At 39.8% G+C, this 14,718-nt stretch overlaps 1 long non-coding RNA gene across 6 annotated transcripts in view; it reads left to right on the forward strand.

Annotated features, from left to right (window-relative positions):
* The window catches only part of LOC116873525, a 327,269-nt gene that overhangs the window by 283,948 nt on the left and 28,603 nt on the right, over positions 1-14,718 (forward strand). For 4 of the 6 annotated variants that reach the window (XR_004383842.1, XR_004383838.1, XR_004383843.1 and 1 more), the window contains 2 exons: positions 8,057-8,311; positions 12,094-12,256. The exons of 1 other annotated variant lie outside the window; for it this stretch is intronic. This is a non-coding gene — a long non-coding RNA (uncharacterized LOC116873525). The remainder of the gene's footprint in view (positions 1-8,056; positions 8,312-12,093; positions 12,257-14,718) is intronic. One more of the 6 variants, XR_004383841.1, reaches the window with a different exon arrangement.

Consider the following 14,718-nt stretch of genomic DNA (forward strand, 5'->3'; position numbering starts at 1 on the left):
CATGGGAAGTGGTTATCATGGTTCAAATATCACAGACTTTCATTGTTCTTACTGAGATTTAGTAAATGTACTTGAATTAATATTTCTTCATTTACTATGTGCCATTAGAACAATTTCCAGAGACTTTAAGGACCTTAGTAAGCTTTACATATTTATACTTTTTAAATATAATTTTATATATTTACAATTGTGTGTATGTATGTGTCTGTGTATATAATATGTGTGTGTATACACACACACACACTATATAGAGATATAGATAAATATATTTAGATAAAGATATCTAAATAAACTTTCTTCACCCAAATAGTTGTTCTGTTGGGGGATAAGTTTACTGTATCTTTACTCCATCATTCAAGAAACTGGTCTCCTAGTCTACCTCTTAATCATCTATAAGCTAATGATGTCCATGTGCCTATCTCAGTCTTTCATGTAGACTCCAGACTTGCATATCTAACAGACTATTTATAGTCAAGTAGTTTTGGTTTTACTTTCTTTTTCTCTTTAAAGATTTTATTTATTTATTTGATAGAGAGAGAGAGAAAGGAGGAGAGTGGGGAGGGAGAGAGAAACAGGACTCTGGGATCATGACCTAACCCAAAGTCAATCACTTAACCAACTGAGCCACCCAGGCACCCAAATAGTTTTGGTTTTTCTACCTCAAAAATGTTCTCTATATGTTTTTGTTACTTCAGTAAATCAAACTACCACTGATCTGGTTAATCAAGTAAAAAATCTGAGCATTGGCGTGGAGGCCCCCCTCTTACCAACTACATATAATCCATTGGTAAGTCCCGTCGATTCTGTCAAATATATCTAGAAACAGCTCATTTTTTCCCACTTTCATGCCTTCTGTCTGAATCTAAGTCCTACCCCCTCTCATGGTCTATTAAAATGGACTTCAAATGAACCCTAATTCTATTCCTGTGTCCCCTCCAATCTGTGCCCTGAACAGTCCCCAGAATGATGATTTTACATATACTATAAACATATGTCCCCTAGTGCACACTCTGCACCACTGGCATCAACCTTCGTTTCCTCTCCTTCCAACCTACCTAGAGCCCCACCCTTTTTTGCTCAGTTTTAGTCACACCGTTTTCCTTCATGGTGTGCTTTCCTCTGTTTCAGTTCTCACTTCCTCCTCCCTTTGCAAGAATGGCATTGCTCCTCTTTTTTTTTTTTTTTCTTAAATGTTACCTTCTCTGAGAAGCTTTCTAGGCAGTTTGTCCCCTATTATGCTCTCTTGCTTCACCCCATTCATTTCCTTCACAGTTCTTGACATAGTTGGTAATTATTAATTTCTTTAATGATTTATTGTCTGCTGCTCCCACTAGATGGTAAATTCCAGGACTGCATGAACCATAGTTGTTTTGCTCATTGCTCTGTAATAAATACCTACTACTAATGATAAGAGCTCCTACTGACCAAGAACGGCATATGTGCCAAAAACTGGTTTTAAGACACATATATGTATACACACACATATACAAACATGCATACACATACATACACTCATATACATACACACATATGTACATTCATACACACGTGCACACACATATACAAACTCATTTCATCCTCAGAACAATGCTATGAGATCATTGTATTATTTTCATTTTATAAGTGATTATACAAAAGCACAGGTGAGGTAAGTGACTTGCCCAAGGTCACACAGTGAGTGAGCAGCCTAGCCAAAGTCTATTCCAGCTATTCCAGACTCTATACCCTGAAACATTTCAGCCCTTTCTTAGTGCAATGCCAGGAGCAAAGTAGGTGCTCTGTTAATATTTGTAGAATGAATGAACAAGAGGACAGCAAAATGATGTTATCATCCCCTAGAGGAGTGCTGTCTGATACAGCTTTTTGGAGATGATGGAAATGTTCCACATCTGTGCTGTTTTATACAGTAGTCACTAGTTATATGTGGCAGCTGACCCTTACAATGTGATTAGTATTACTCAGGAATGAAATTTTTATTTTTCTTCAATTCTAATGTATCTAAATGTAGATAGCCACATGTGACTACTCTAGCACATGAGACAATATAGTCCAAGACTTCATGAGGTGGTATCGCTTATTAATGCATTGAGGTTTATATAGGCTTGATGAATTTAACTCCAAAACAAAACATAGAATTCCCTTTTGCATTTCTTTTTTCCCTAGTGACTTCCACCCCCAGTTTTTCAAACATCCTTTATCCTCCCACTTTACTTCATTCCAGTCTGTAGAATCAAGCCTCCTCCTTCATGTGCAGCTCCAGCAAAGCCATTTCCCCACCCCCTCAATGGTGGCGTGAAGAGTCTTTCAAAAATATTTAACTAGTCAACAAACATCTAGAGCCTACTTGGATGGAGCACTGGCCCAGGTCCTGGGGAGGGGTGGAGGTAGACAGAGCCACAACGACAACTAAACAGGGTCCCTATCTAATAGTGAAGAGGGGTTCATTAGACTGGTAAACCCACACATAGTAAGGTCTCAGTCAAGGGGCTGGAATGTATGTATGGGGGGGGGGTGCAGTGAGTGTCTAGTTTTGCAGCTGCAGGTTCCAAATTGGGACTGTGCTTTGTCTACTTAGCAGAAGCTGCTACAAAATGGCACTGATTCCACTTGCACCTGGACCATAAGAACAAAAGGATGGGCCTAGTTTTGCTTTCAGAAATGAGTTCATAACAGACATGAGACAGTCTTACTGATGTTTATGTAGAAAGAGACAACTGACCTAGAAGGAGGGAACTGCTATTATATTTCACCCTGATGACTTGGGCTGATACAAGGTGGGCCCAGTTCTTAGACCACTACCCCATCTTTTATGAAGAAAGAAATAATCAAAGAAATAGTATATAAAAATTAAACTGAGAATCAAATAGTAAAGAACAAGAAGAAGAAGGAGAAAAGAGCGGTATGCATTAATCATCAAACTCATGGGCAATTACTACTCATATTTCTAAACAAAATCCAATAACTGGGGTAATGAAAGTGCATTTCTTCCCTCCCACCATTTGCATACTTGGCATCTCACTTACATTGTATGTAGGTTACAGCAAAAAGATGCTGCTTTGTTTGGATTTTGCTTTTTCTGTGGAATCCATTATAAAGCAATGTTCTTTTGTGTGTCGAAGAGCAGAAAAGCTCCACTTCCTCTCTTCAAAAGATTTGGGCAGAAGTCAACTACTGTATTTATCCCATGCAGCTCTCTTTTTGATTACTAGATGTGTGCTGGTTGTAGAAGCCACAGAAAAGCAGTGAATGTTCTCACCACAAAGGACTTTCTTTCTTAGGGTGGGTCTTACAGCATGATTCTGAAAGCGAAATTTTCAGTCATCTAAATGTCACTCTATAAATAGGAAGCAGACAAACATAGAAATATCCAGATAATGCCTTATGTGTTTCATTTTTCATCTACACATCTGCTATTAGTGCATAGGTGGAATGACCACGTATTTCATTTTCCCCTCAAACTTCCTCAATTTTACTCTTTTCAATAAAGACAGTTCATTAAAAGCAAAATCAAATGAGATTTTGCTGTAATGCCTCTTTAACACTTTTCTCATAAATTATATCATAGATCAGAAAATCAAAAAATAACCATCAGAGAAGAACTAGAGCAACTGTCCCAGTCTACTCTAGACTAAAACTGTAACTTCCTGCTTGTGAGTTTATTTCCCAAAGTGAGGTCCAGAGAACACTAGTTCCGTTGAGTTGTACCACAATAAAAGCATTCCATGGTGAATACCTTAAGCTCATTTGACCATACAAAATGGTTGTGTTGGTGTCATGAATATTTTCACCAGTATTTCCTAGGCCTTCAGATGTACCTTCCATTCAGCCTCACATTTCTATTGCCAAATAAGAACTCTTAATTCAAGCAAGGCTTAGACCGCATTCTGCCAAACACACACATACCTAATAGCAAATAAGCATGAAAAATGGGGATGCATACTGCTCTTGTAAGCTCTGGAAAGTCCCAGTCTGCCTTTGGGATCTTGTATAAGCCTTTGCATAAAATATTCACTCTGCCTAAGACAGGCTGAGACCACAGTCCACTAGTTGCTGTACAAGCAGACTATAGGACTGTGTCACGTGATAGAGCCCTCCATGAAAGTGTGGGCACAGGACCTTGAGGACCAAAGAGATTAGGTGATGGACTTCCCCTGGTTCCCCTTGTTCAAAGAAGGGTGGTGAGGCCATGCTGTCATTCTGGCTCATAATGTAGCTGAAAACCACTAATCTTAAAAATAAAAAAGCATTTCTATTTCCTTTTCACAAAACCTATGGTGTAGATTACAATAGTGGCATTTGAAATGTCTCAGTAACTACCTCTGAGGTAAAATTCTTTCTGAGGGTTACTTCAAATGCTAATTTTTCCTACTGGGTAGGCTAATAGTAGTTTACACTTGCATGTGCCCACAAACAAAACATCACCCTATCTGTTAAAGGCTTACTAAAGTGAACCACCACATTGATCTAGTAATGGATGCTTGGGAATTCATAGAACTCATAAACATGCTAAAGATTCTGGCAAGTCCTGCAAAAAGAAAGCTTTGACCAAATACCAAAGATTTTAACTTATTTGGCCTTAGAAACATCTATACACATGTTATGATGATACACATACGCATGATGATAATATGTACTTGGTCTTAGAAGCAACCTACTAAATGTGTCTTGACAAAGTGGATTCTAAATGGGAAGTGATGTTAGATGTCATTCTAAGTACAGCCAATTATTTACATTAGAAGAAATGGACATTCTGATTTATAAATCATCCTGTTATGAGTGTGATGCATCAGGATCTGCCCCATAGAGTCTCACATCCTCTCTTCTTTGTTAATAAAAGTTAATAAAGTTAATAAAATAAATGGTTAATAAAAGTTCCACTACAAGAAAATATCTTTTTCAGTACCACTCTCTTATCAACTTCCCACGTAGGCTCTGTTTGCAGTGACAGCATCCATCTTGTGACAATGAGGTAAAACACGTGAACATGAAATGCCAATAGCTAAGAAGTAGAGAGATAGAAGGAGACCAGAGATAACATGTAACAACTAAACCAACTAAGGCTGATGACCTCTGATTAAGTCACTTATTGCTTAAATCTCTATTATCTTTTTTTTTTTTTTGGACAACTAAATATATTCTTAATTAAATACACACTATTACAGAACCTAATCCCTTTAACTTAAGGACAGCCTTCTATTACCTCCTGGGGAAGACCCAATTCACTGGCAGTCAAGGGTAGCTCAGATCAAGCTCCCAAAGCACTTAGCTTCCCTTCTACTTCAAAACTCAACACATTGCCCTATAGCACTTATTTGCATACCTCTCACTAAACCATGTGCATTCTTGTGGTTCTGTGCCTTATGTGTCTTCCCAAAGCCTATCACAGAATCAGGCTGGCAGTCTCTCTTGAGAAATTTGTTGAATAAATCGATAATGTTAGTATTCTGTCACATTCCTTGGTGACAATATCTCACTCTCCAAAAATTTTGTACTTTTAAAGGTGAATTTAAAAATTAAATATCTGTCACCTAACATTTTGGTAGTGATGACTTTGAGAAGGTATGTTTATGGGGGGGGATGCTATTGGATGATACCTGAGGAACAACACTAAGTATAAAAATGATTAGGTTCTAATAGGACATCATTGTCCCTGACAGTGGCTGAAAGGATCTGGTGTGGCATGGTGTGCTATGGTATAGTGTAGCAGAGAAGCCAAAGGCAAAAGCTGTGGAGCCAAACTATCTAGACTCTTCTCTCAGCTCTGTCACTCACTTCCTGGATGCCCTGAAGCAAGTGTCTTGTCTCTAACACTTGGTTTCCTTAGTCTAAAATGGCATGGTATCTGAGTCAGGAAGTTTATAAGAGGATTAAATAAATTAAAAAATGAAAACATATGGGGTGCCTGGGTGGCTCAGTAGGTTAAAGCCTCTGGTAATGATCCCAGGCTCCACATCAGGCTCTCTGCTCGGTGGGGAGCCTGCTTCCTCCTCTCTCTCTGCCTGCCTCTCTGCCTGCTTGTGATCTCTGTATGTCAAATAAATAAATACAATCTTAAAAAAAAAAAAAAGAAAACATATAAAGTGTTTAACAGAAGGGCACCTGGGTGGCTCAGTTGGTTAAGTGTCTACCTTTGGCTCAGGTCATGATCCCAAGGTCCCGGAATCAAGCCCCACATCGGGCTCCCTGCTGAGCAGGGACTCTGCTTTTCCCTTTGCCCTCTCTCCCTGTTTGTGCTGTCTCTCTATCAAATCAGTCAAAAATTTTTTAAAGTGCTTACCACAAGACATGACACTTAGTCAATATTCAATAGGTTTTAGCTGTTGTTTTTTGTCTCAGGTACTATTGGGGAGTTACTTCTTAAAAATACCCAGAATATCAGAGACATCTATCTACCACTTAAAAGGCATACAATACGTTTTTAATGAAAAATTAAAAAACAGCAGGTAACACAAACATTAGAATGACTAAAATCCAGAACACTGACAATACCAAATGCTGGTGAGGATGTAGAGCAACAGGAACTTGCATTCATTGCTGATGGGAAGGGAAAATGGCACAGCCACTTGGGAAGAGAGCTTGGTGGTTACTTACAAAACCGAACATAATCTTACCAAACAACCCAGAAACTGTGCTCCTTGGTATTTACCCAAAGGAGCTGAAAACATATGGCTGCTTAAACACATGCATGTGGGTATTTATAGCAGATTTATTAATAATTCCCTAAACTTGGAAGCAACCAACATGGGGAAGGTGAATGGATAAACAGTGCTACAACCAGACAATAGAACACAATTTGTGCTAAAAAGAAATGAGCTATTAAACCAGACAAAGCCATGGAAAAACCTTAAATGTGTATTACTAAGTGAAAGAAACCAATCTAAGGAGGCTCTATAATGAAAGGTTTCTACTCTTTGACATTCCAGAAAAGATAAAGGAAACTATACAGTTTTAATCATTGGTAGGGTAAAGGGGGAACAGGAATGGAATGAATAGGGAAGCACAGAGAATTTTCAGGAAAGTGACCATATTCTGTATAATGATGGATACCTGTCATAATACATTTGTCTAAACCCATGGAATGTAGAACACCAAGAATGAACTCTTAGGTAAACTATGGACTCTGGGTGATAATGACATGTCCATGTAGGCTCATCAGTTATAACAAATGAATTGCTCTGGTGGAAGATGTTGATAATGGGAGAGGTTATGTGTGTGTGTGGGGGGGTGAGGAGTATATAGGAAATTTTTGTACTTTCCTCTCAATTTTGTTATGAATTTAAGCTTATATATATATATATATATATATGTATATATATATATATATACATATATATATATATATATATAAATTTTAATCCAACAGGTAGCCATGGGTAATTTCTAAATAGCCAAAGTGATAATCATTACTAGACCTACACATTATGTCAGAGCTTGGGGTCTTGGGTCCACTGGCCGGAAGTTCACTCACAATCCAATTATGTCACCAAGAGCAAGTCAGTTAACCCTTAAATATAAAATGGGTGCAATAGTACTTTCCTTCTAGGATGTTTGGAGGAGTGAATGGGTTCTGCCTAGCATCTGACACTAGTAGTCAATAAATGTTAATTATATTTAACAAATCCTGTAGGAGGTTCTGATACACTGTGCTGAATGAAAATGACATTTTATTAAAATGTCCCTTTTTTGCCATGAGGCCCTTTCTAAATCTTATGACAATCAGCTATACATTGAACACCAGTCACTCTTGGAACGCTTCCACTATCTACATAACTGTGAACCTTATCATGCTAAGAGCGTAACACACACCATGTCACTTCTCATTTAATAAAGCAAATTGCTGCATATAAGGGTAGTTATTCTCATTTGCAAATTTCTATCTAATTAGCTCTCTAAAAGCAAATTGCAAATTGGATCCAAGCAAATCATTCCCGGAGTACTTGCTCTGGTGATCCAAATGAATTGTGGGTCCATTCTGCAGTTGGCCAGAGATGCTGGATATGGCAACAAAATTGTGTCTCCATGTTTCCCAGAAGAAATTCTTTCTGGTTGCCTGCAGGTATAGACATCATCCTTCTTCCCACAGTTTGAAAAGGATTGTAGTGTAGTAACAAAATTTTTACGAAGACTAAAGAGGCAAAAAGAAGCCGAGGTGGGAGAAATTAAATCTCCAAGTGACATTCAATCACATGTGGAGAGACAGTCAAGTCAGAACCAAGACATCAGTGAAGTTCACGCAGTACAGGCGAAAAATAAAGGACGGACAAATGAACCTCACTTGTGGGCAAGAGGCAGATCTCTTGTGGAGGAGATGGTATGTCTTGTGGACATGGTATATGGAAGAATTTAATTCTCAGGAAGCTGGGCATAAAGAAGTGATGAGAAACAGAATCCTGACTCAAAGAAAAAGGATATAAAGACATTTGTGTGTTTCCCTGCCCGGCATTTTTTTTTTTTTTTTTTGTATTAATGTCTCAGTTTCCTTTGAGAGATCTTTTACTCTACATGGTTCAGGTGCTGCTGATACCAGTCCTTTCACTGGTGGGTGTGGGAGGGACAAATGACTCAGGTCAGCCAAAGTGAATTTTCAAGCTTTCACTGAAAAGCTCATTTCTTTCTACATGGATGCCAAGCTGATGAAGATGAACCCAGGGCTGCTGGCATCACCCAAAGAAGACTGCCTGAGAAAATAAGACAACATAGAGAAAGAATAAGGAAATGAAGAGAGGTGGCTTTTCTGGGTCATTGTTTGAGAATCTGCAACCATCCAGATTCTCCCTGGACTTGTCAGTTTTGGAAAGGTCCAACCCTGGACTTTTCAGTTTTAAGAGTCAGGGAATCCCCTTTTTGCCTCAGCCAATTTGAGTTAGTTTCTGTCACTTGCAACTGAAAAAAAGCCTGACTCATTGCTGAGGGGAAGTCATGCCTACTTATAATATATAGTACTTTTTCCTCAAACACCAAGTATCATTGATGTGATCTCTATATTGGTCTGTGGTGGCCATATTTTCCCAACCACTTACCCCACAAAATGAGCATATCTGCTCAGACAAGTAGAATTTTACTCATAGAACTACAGAATGTCAGAAAATCGGAGCTATTCTAAAAATCTGGGACACGTGCAGAAAACATACTTCCTGATAGCCCAGTCCCATTCCCCTACTGAACTCTTGAGGCATGTATTTTGAACTGACATTCCTCTCTTTAGTAATCAGGCTAAAAATATCTTTCTATGCTCTCTGTGTAGAGATTGAGACACATTGCTTAAAGCTGTTACACCACATATCTGCAGCAAACTCTAAGCTAGTCAGTCAATATTTGGACCCTGTGGAGAGACTCCCAGGGGAGAATTCAGCCCCCACACCCCATCCTGCCATTTGGTCTGTTGAGAGAGACTCCCCTCAGTAACTCAGTTTCTCAATATCTCAATAACCACTTTATGATACAAGGGTGACACACCTCATGCTATAGGAAAGTTCTCCTGAGTAGTGTGCAAACCCAGGTTTATTCACTCCAGATCTATGATCTATGTATTACACACAATCATTTCAGACATGATCCATTTCAAAATCTTATGAGTTGGCAGGGGATTCCTAATGCTGTGTCTTCTGGTATAACTTTTGCAATCATCATCGCATTTTTGTAATCCAGAGGGGTTACCATTGCATTTAGCACTTACTATGTACCAAGAACCATGTTAAACAGTTTACAAGCACTGACCAATTAAATATTCACAAAACTCCATGACCTAGAATCTATTGAAATCTCCAATTTACAAATGAGGAAACAGCCTCAGAACAGTTGAGCCAAATCGCCAAGATCACACACTTAGTAAATGTTGAAGCCAGGGCTAAATTCTAGGTCCATCTCTTTGACTCCCCATAGTCCATGTTCTTCTGAATGCCTACACTGTTCAGATTCTTATGAGAACTTTGATATTTTATCTGGGAACAGCAATTTTCATTTTTATAACTTGAAAATATTTAATAAGAGAACTTGAAAATAATCAATCAGGCACAAGCAGAGCACAAATACACACCAGTAAAAATGATTTTTGCTCTTACCTTCCTTGTGCCAGGCACTGTACTAGGCTTTGGGATTACAGCAGAAGACAAGAGAGATGCTAGCATCTGCCCTGCTCCCCACTGGTGATGGACATTTGACAGAACTATTTGCCCTTTGGGCGTTCAATTTTCTAATCAATAAAAGAGTAAGGTTGGGCTACATGATCTCTAGACCCTCCTCCAGCCTTGACATTTGATGAGTTACAGGCTCTCCTCCTGGGTTCCCAAAAGGTAAAATACGTAGGCAGACACATGCTAAAGCATAAGTACTCAACCTTAGCGAACATCGGAAAAGACTAGGGAAATTGTAAAAAACAAGGACTTCCAGACTTTCAGGTAGAGGGTTGCATGGAGAAGCTCCAGGATGGTGCCCCAAGATCTGCATTTTTAATAAGTTTCCTGGGAATGTTGATCATGAATTGTGATTTGAAGCTGGTATTCAAAGCATTGGCAGCTCTTAGGAGCTTATCAGAAATGCAAATCTTGGGTCCCACCCAAGACCACTGAATCAGAACCTGCATTTCACCAAGGTCCCCAGGTCATGCTCGTATGAACTGAAATGATTCTAGAAAGGGACCAACCTGGTTAATCCTAATGCCATGCTCAATCTCAATACCAAAGACCCACAGCAAACCCTTACCTAATTGTTATTAGTTTAATTTCTCTATAATTGCTACCCCAAAAAGCATCATCTGGAAGGGTGTTTTTCAAGTCACCTTTGGCAGAACCCTAGTCATTAGTCCTCCAGGGCCATTTGGGGGTAGGCACTGCATGAGGCAACCTAGACTGAGCTAGCCTCCAGGCTACAAACTCTCCTCCAAATAGAACACTCCACTTCGATCAATTTTCTTTTTTTTTTTTAAATTTTTTTAAAGATTTTATTTATTTACTTGACAGACAGAGATCACAAGTAGGCAGAGAGACAGGCAGAGAGAGGGGGAAGCAGGCTCCCTGCCAAGTGGAGAGCCCAATGTGGGGCTCGATCCCAGGACCCTGGGATCATGACCTGAGCCAAAGGCAGAGGCTTTAGCCTGCTGAGCCACCCAGGCGCCCTGGTCAATTTTTGAATTATGGTTTGATTTTCTTTGAAAAGAGGGTTTTGTTGCTTTAAATTTTTTCTCAACCAACATCATGTTCCATAGTACCCATCAATGCCATTAGTACCTTCCCCATGATACACAAGAGATGGGCTTAGGGAATGAACCTGGCTCTGTTTTCTCATATGCTTCCCTTGGGGGCAGAAACATGACCTTCAAAATGTCAAAACCTGCTCCTGTTCCCAGGAGGACTGTTAAGTTACTTTCCTACCCTACTTTAATATGCAATGACCAAGAAAGACGCTAATGTGGAAAATTCTGAATTCAGCTCATATGCCATTGCTAGTTTATCTTCTAACAAAAGCTCTGTGTATCTTTTCTTATAAACCAAAATGTTCCCACCAGTCAATGGGAATTTGATCCTTAAGGTAAACACGAGCAGTCCAGATCTTTCTTTAGAGCAAGTATGTTGGAGACATCTGTAGTGATCAGCATTGCCAGGTGGCTCTGGAGTTAGAGCGTCTCAGAATTTACTTAATAAAGACGTCAGAAGAGGCACAGGAAAAGATAACTTCAGTTTTATTAATACCTATGACTGATTCTCACCTGGGACACACCTGGGGAGTTTTGGAAAATCTTGATGCCTAGGCTACACCCCCAAAATTTACATCCAAATTTCTGAGAGTAGGTCTCCAGTTTCAATGGGTCCCTAGATGATTTCAGTGTGCATGTGAGATGGAGAACCACTAAACGGTGCACCAGATTTGGGAGCACTGGAGACGGAGTCCTGTAAGATACATGCTCACTGGCCCTCCTCTTCCCTCTCTTGGTCTTTCTCTTTCACATGCACATGGCCATTCATTTATTCAGACAGCAGTTATTTATTGAGAATCTACTATGTACACAATTGGAACTGGGAACTAAAAATTCAAAAATCTTGTTCTTGTGGAGCTAATAGTACTATTGACAAATTTTTCTTTTCTTTTTCATTTTAGACATAAAGAGGTGATATAAAGAAGATTAACTAGGGTACTGGTGTACTATTTAAACCTAGTCTCTGTGAGAAGGTACAACTGGGTTCTAGGCTGACAACCTGAATTTTGGAAAGGGCAGAGCTAGAGGAGGATCTATGGATGAAGCTCTTACACAGAAGGAACAGTAAGTACAAGGGGCTCCCAAATGGGAAGGAGCTTAGTAGATTGAAAGGAGAGAGAAAAAGTCAGAGTGGCTGGAGCGCAGTCAATGAAACGTAAAGTTAAAGGAAATGGATTCACAATGGTAGCCGAGAACCAGGAGGTGTAGGTCTCTATCGGCCATAAAAAAGAAAGTTGAAGGAGTGCCTGGGTGGCTCAGTGGATTAAGCCTCTGCCTTTGGCTCAGGTCCTGATCTCAGGGTCCTGGGCTGGAGCCTCACGTCAGGCTCTCTGATCAGCAGGGAGCCTGCTTCCACCCCCCCCCACCGCCACTCTCTGCCTGCCTGTCTGCCTACTTGTGATCTCTGTCAAATAAACAAAATCTTAAAAAAAAAAAAGTTGAAGAGATAATTTGATAAATAACTCTAATAATGGTAAAATATCTACATAAAAGATCATACCAATCTCATGAACAATGGCCTACATCTAACATAATGCTTTTGAATTTTATTTTACTTTTGATTTTGGAAAGGGATGAGACAGGGTTGGAACTGTTACTTGGGGACACATAAAAGAATTGCCTAGGAGAGGGGTTCATTCAAGCTTTATGACATACATTGTCCTTTGCCATAGGTATGATTCCTTTACCCTCCCCTAGAGGTGTGGCCCTTACCCACAGTGAGCAACTACTCACAGTAGTGGGCCATACACAGTGACGTCAAATAACAATCACAGGCACATTCAGGATTTTTGGGTAATACCTTCAGTCCAGCTCATTGACCATAAACTTCTGCATTCTCTAAGTATCTCTGTCAGGATGTCCCGCGACGCCTCAATCACAACACGACCAAAAGGGAACTCATCTTAATTCATAAACTGACTGTATCTCTCCTATAATCTGCATATGAGTCGGTGTCAATAGATTGGGGTTGAGGCTGGATCATCTGATGAATCTTCACTCCCAAGTCTGCCGCCTGGTCTGGGGTGACCAGAATACCTCAGGGGGAGCTCATCAGGTCCCTCTACTCCCCTGTGGCTAACCTGGCCTTCCTCATAGCATGGTGGTTTCAGGTTTGTTGGACTACCTATATGGCAGCTGGCTTCTCCCTGAATGAGTGTTTCAAGAGACAGGGTGTGGAAGCCGCCAGGCTATTAAGGCCTGAGCCTGAAAACAGAGCATCACCTTTTCAATAGCCCCCCAACTGAAAGCAGTTTCTGAGCTCACCCAGGTTCAAAGGTAGGAGTCAAAGACTCACCTCTCCATGGGATAAATGTTGATAAATTTGTGGCTGCGTTTTGTCTACCACAATATGTAAAGCATCCACACACAACGTGTGTGTGTGTGTGTGTGTGTGTGTGTCTACAGATACACATACACACAACATATGGTAAAAACATGGATCACTGGAAGCATATCCATACATACAGCATGTATATTATGCATACATTATGTATTAGATATAATTGTATAAACAACCTATTTAAATATAGAGAGTGCATGGTACATAGTAAACTATAATCTTTTAAGTAAAATCTACTATAGTGGTAACTAAATGGTATCCCAATTACCTTATAGTGATGTCCTACAATCTTTTCGTAAACTTCATGGAAGATAGGATAAACAAATATGAGGAGGAAATGGGAAGACTAACCAACATAAGCACTGAGAAGAAACATTAACTTCCCTGTCAGAGGCATGAGTCACTCTCCATTAGCTGGGCACCACTGGACTTAAGGAAGTTGCTATCAAGATCCTTCCAATGCAACCACCGTGAGGTTGCACGGGAGAGGAGGCACTGAGAGAGACTCACCGCATTGCCAATGCAGGGTGTTCTGAATGCTTTTGTGTAAAAGGTAGCACCATCAGCGGGGAACAGGATATGTCAATGTGACAGTGACTCACCAGGTGAAATCACCGCTGCTTAGGTTCTGATGCCTGCCTTGCTGGCAGCAATCAAATTGTTCCAGTGTCCCACCCTCTCCATGGAAAGATCAAAGAAGTTTCCTCTTAGGGTATATATGTGAGGAGAGGAGAGAAGAGAACTTGGGGCCTCAACTATTTTTTATTTTATTTTAAATTCCAGTACAGTTAACATACAGTGTTGTTCTAGTTTCAGGCGTATAATGTATTGATTCAACTCTTCCATACTTCATATAGTACTCATCACAAGTTCACTCCTTAATTCCCATTGCCTATTTTACCCATTCCCCCCACGCCTCACCTCACCATACCATCAGTCTGTTCTCTATATTTAAGAGTCTGTTTCTTGGTTGTCCCTCTCTCGCTCTCTTTCTCTCTCTTTTTTTCCTTTGCTCATTTCTTTTGTTTCTTAATTCCACCTATGAGTGAGATCGTGTGGTATTTGTCTTTCTCTGACTGACTTATTTTGCTGAGTATTACACCCTCTAGATTCATCCATTCAACTACTTTCAAAAAAAGTATTACTGGATTCTTTTTAAGAGCAAGGATGACCTACAATTTTTCTT

This window comes from Lontra canadensis, unplaced genomic scaffold, assembly GCF_010015895.1.
Source record: "Lontra canadensis isolate GAN:19392208 unplaced genomic scaffold, GSC_riverotter_1.0 scaffold34, whole genome shotgun sequence".
NCBI lineage: Eukaryota > Metazoa > Chordata > Mammalia > Carnivora > Mustelidae > Lontra > Lontra canadensis.